Genomic DNA, 4931 nt, shown 5'->3' on the forward strand with positions numbered 1-4931 from the left:
CATACTTGATACTTTATTCATTTTACCTTTCAATGACCCTTCCTAGAATTCCACATAGCACAGAGACTGCCCATTGTTTACCACCACCAACAGGTACTGGGCTGGAGCTCAGGTTACCTGTCAGAATGCACAAGGGTGCTCTGCTCCTGCAAGCTCCTGTCATGGATCCTCCTGCCCAGCCCCCCCCCCACAGCTCCTCTCCAATTTTTAACATATATTTGCTTTCTTTTTTATAAAGAGTAAAACTGAAGACTTGTCTACATGGTAATTAAAAACACAGAATTGTTTCAAAACAGATAAACACCAAATCACCAAAAGCCCAATGGAAATACCAACCACAAACAGATAAATTCTGCAAAAAGAAAAAGACAGTGTTAATATTCCCATTATAAAATGAGCACTTTACTTTTAACTAAGAATTAAGTGAATTCTCTTTTAGAAAAGTTGACTGAGGATAAAATATTAAGTTAGGAAAGAAGAAATACAAATAACCTTGGACTACACAATAACCATGAAAAGATAAAAATATCTTAACTTATGTGAGCCACAGAAAGATGAAATTTTTTTAAATAAAAACTTTAAAAGTTATTGTAAATGACAAATAAATATATGAAAAAATGTTCAACATCATTGGTCATTTGTGGGATGCAAATTAAAACAATGCTGAGTGTTCACTTCGGAGCACATATACTAAAATTGAAATGACACAGAGAAGATTAGCATGGCCGCTGAGCAGGGATGACATGCAAATTCATGAAGCGTTCCATATTTCTTTCCATGTCATGTCTAAGATGTTTGACATCTAGACAGATAGTGAGGTTAAGCTCAACTGCCTTTGTTATAGGGTAATAATATCATTAAGCTTCTCTTCTGGAGGGTTAACAACTTAAGTTTGCAGACCAAAAATTAGAGAAAAAGAAGGGCTTCAAGGACAGCCAACATTGTGGCCCTAGTCTTTCAAGGTCAGTGAGGACTCAGGACATAAGAGAACCTGTACTGTGGCATCCTGTAACTCAGTGATGTCCCAAATTTTCTGACCAAGGAGATTATGGGGCCAAAGAGGAAAGTGATCAGTGATGTAGAGTGTGACTAAGGAGAGTCACCTGGAGAGAAAACATTCTCTCAGGCTTTCACAGAGAGCAAATTGGTCAAGCAATGGCCGTGACTCATCCACTTGGCTGACACTGACAAAGGATCTACAAACTGTGATACAGGGCTTCCGGGTAAATCCTGAGGGGATTTAACTGATCTTGTCAAATACAGAAGTTACATTTCTTGTTATATAGTTCCTGCCTTATCTTGGTCTTAAGCATCCAGCAGGAGAGTATAAAAATGAGGTATAAAAAGTAAAGCCATATTAATATGCTGAGCTATAAAAGGCTCAAGTCAACAACTTCTGACATTTCCAGTCCTATGGATAACCCACTACTGTTATGGACTACTGAATTATATTGGATTATTTTGCTGAATTCACGCACCTACAATATTTAAATGGCAATGGAATACTCATTTGGCAAAACTAAACAAAAAAGGGTGATATAAATGAAGCACTATTTTGTATCTGTATATACAAAATAGTTACGATAGATATACAGCTACTTTCTCTTAATCAATGAGAAGAAAGATTTGTACTAATAGTGTCTGGACAGGATGTCATGTCTGCATTTTGTACTATGAATAACCACTACAAAGATGACAATATACAATGTATTAATTATTGAAACTGTCCTACTAATTGGTTTTGAAACTGTCTCATTGCTATTTGTTTCTCAATAAAAATAACTTTAAAAAAACAATGATGAGATACCATCTTATGCCAGAAAGAATGGTTATCATCAAGAAGTCAACCAATAGCAAATGCTGGAGGGGATGTGGGGAAAATAAAATCCTTCTCCATTGTTGCTTGGGAGTGTAAACTGCTACATACACTATGGAAATCAGTGTGGAGATTCCTCAAAAAATTAGGATTAGGGGTCCCATTCAACACAGGTATTTATTTGCCTCTTGGTGTAGGCCACCAGATAATAGCAACTGACTGAAAGCACTAGAGTGGTAATGGGGCAGAGGGTGGGAGGCTCAGACTTTAGGCCAAGCCCTGAATAACTGGTCTCCAGTTGGCTCCTCAATTGTCTGTGGATGTTATGCACCCACATAATAAAACAAAAGCTCCAAGGCTCTACTCAGCCAAGACCCTTATGAACAAGGTGACTCTTTCCTGCAGTCCTCCTCCTTGGGCACTTGAAGAGTTTTCAGCAGAAGACTTTGAGCAAGAAAGATGATAGATAATGTCTATTCTCACCCTAAATGAAACACCTGCACAAAAGCCCAGAGCTGCTTCTATTCTCATTGTGCTGGAATAAGCAAGAGAATCTCGGGAAGCAATTCTCAGGACCAAGAAAAGGGCTTTGTTCACTCTTAAAGTCCCAGTCTGGGTATCCCAAAGTAAATGACCAAGATTTTGTCTCCTTTACAAAGAAGTGAGGGGCCAGGGAGATGGCTCAGTGGATTAAGCGCTTCCCTGCAAGCGCAAGGGCCTGAGTTCAATCCCTGGTTCCGCCAAAAAAAAAAAAAAAAAAAAGGAGTGAGTTGGGGTGGATCGGCCTAACCCTCGAAGCCCATGTTCTACCATAAATCTCATAGTACAGGGCAGGCTGGCAATGACAGGTACCCGCATACCTACCCAAGACTCCCTGAGCCAAGAGAATTTTCAGACAGCAACTTTAGTTTGAGAAACTAGGCAAACTCATCTGTTCTGACTTCCACACTGGGGGAGGCCATGGCAAACCTCCACAGGGCAGAGCAGAAGCAGCACCAAGACTGGAAGCTAAAGGGGAGAGCTTAGAGAAGGAAATCCAAAGAAAGGAGAGTCTCCTGCAGGAAAAGCTGAAGAAGACAGAGGAGGAACTCAGAACGATCCAGAAGGAAAAGGAACAGGCCAAAAAAATGAAGAGCAAGAGCTACAGAGAATGATACAACCCAGAAGAGTTAAGGGTAGTGACACCACCACACATACAAGCCTGTCTTTTCCCCAGAATTTGGGACTGAAGTAGGAGAGACAAGAAATAGAATGAAACTTAGGGACAGCCCCAGGAAAATTCTAGTCCAATCCAGCTCTCTGATTATGGAATCCAGAGGCTCAAAAAGGAAAGGTTAGTGGCAAGAAATAACAAAATCCAGGGGTGAGCCTCAGGGCCTTTGGAGAAGTTCTTTCAGCCCTCAGAAGAAGCAGACAGTACTTTGCAAGGATTCACCAAAATTTCTAGCCTGTGTAGGGCACTGGAGGCCTCCATCTGCTCCAATGAGGAAGAGCCTGCTCTGGCCAAGTGCAGCCAGTGCAGATGCACCTTTCTCCCGTTCAGGCTGGAGAGACACTCTGCCATCTGAAGCAAGATGAGGGCTCTAGGAGGAAAGTGTTTAACTCCTCCAGGGCCCAGGTGAAGGGCACTGAACTAGAGTAGTACTTGAACTGGAATGGGCCAGCCACAGTGAAGGTAATGAGAGCCACAAGGCTCTGACTTGGTGTGGGGATCACTCTGGGGGCCTGTCATGTCTTCTTTGGTTTTCTTTTCTTTCTTTTTTTAAAAAAAAAAAATCATGTATTTATTTATTTATTTATTTGGTACAGGGTCTTGCTACACAGTTCAGACTCATAGTGAACCTCCTATCTCAGCCTCCCCAGCACTGGGATTACAGGCATGTACCACCATACCCAGTTCCAGGGCTTGCACTGTGTGCCTAGGGTTCTGGGGCTGGCACGGCATGCGGTACTAGGGATTGAACCTGGGTCCTTGTCCTTGCTAGGCAGGTGCTTAGATCACTGAGCTATCTCCCCAGCCCCATCTCTGGTTTTATTTAGGGAAAACTCTGGTGCCAGTGAGATGGTGAGATTAACGTGTCTTGACTACCACTGCATTCCAGTCACTGTGGTAGGAGCTTTTCCTGTGATCCTTACAATTCAAGGAAGCCCTCATTGTCTCTCATTTTATCAACTCAAAAGTTACAACTTGCAAACTAGTACTCATATAGCAAGACTTGTACAGGTTAATAACTTTCATAAGGTTGCAGCTTTAAGTGACAGGGCCAACATGTAACTCTTCGTTGGAACAACTCCAAAATTTGACTTAAAAAATATGTCCTTTTGATTTAAAAGTCATATGTGTGATGAAAACATGATGCATCTACAGAAAGAGTTATGAACACAGTATCTGTATTCTTGGTTTGCCAAGAGAACTTCTTGCTCTGTGCAACATACTCTACCACCTCCCAAGAGCAGGGTCTGTTACCACTCCTTTAGCTGTAGCCACTCTTCCATTTTAGCTCAGTTTCAATACACTTTAATAAATACATGAAGCACATCTAAAAAAAAAAAAAAAGAACTGAAAAATCCTACCACAATGACATGCGTGCACCCATGTTCGTAGCAGTGCAATTTGTCATAGCTAAATCTTGGAAACAACCTGAATGCCCATCAACTGAGGAATAGATAAAAAAAAATATGGTATTTTTGCACAATGGAATATTACTCAGCTATAAAAATGATAAATTTAGGCCCGACAACATAGCTCAGCAGTCTAAAGTATCTGCTTAGGCAAATTTAGACAAGCACAGGGACCGACTGTGGTTCAATCTCTGGTACCACATGCAGCACCAGCTCCACCTCAAAAAAAAAAAAAAAAAAGACAAATTCAAGGCTTTTATAGGTAAATGGATGCAACTAAGGACATACTCATTAGTGAAGTAAGTCAGACCTGCCCATGTAAGCATCATGTTGTATTTCTAGTGTAAGAACCAGAAAAAGTATATAGGATCTGAAACATACAATGGATACTGTGAGAGGAAAAGAAACTGTTCAGAGAATAGGAACAACAGGGATGAGGAAAAGGAGAAAAGAAAAAAGGAACAGAAAAATAAATACATGTATATTTATATAT

At 40.7% G+C, this 4931-nt stretch overlaps 1 non-coding gene across 1 annotated transcript; it reads left to right on the forward strand.

Moving 5' to 3' along the window:
• Positions 1 to 667: 667 nt before the first annotated feature.
• On the forward strand, positions 668 to 773 carry LOC111816937. Its single transcript, XR_002821243.1, has one exon. It is a non-coding gene; the product is annotated as a U6 spliceosomal RNA (small nuclear RNA).
• The last annotated feature ends 4158 nt before the right edge of the window (positions 774 to 4931 follow it).

Source organism: Octodon degus, unplaced genomic scaffold, assembly GCF_000260255.1.
Source record: "Octodon degus isolate 3935 unplaced genomic scaffold, OctDeg1.0 scaffold00003, whole genome shotgun sequence".
In the NCBI taxonomy this organism is placed as follows: Eukaryota; Metazoa; Chordata; class Mammalia; order Rodentia; family Octodontidae; genus Octodon; species Octodon degus.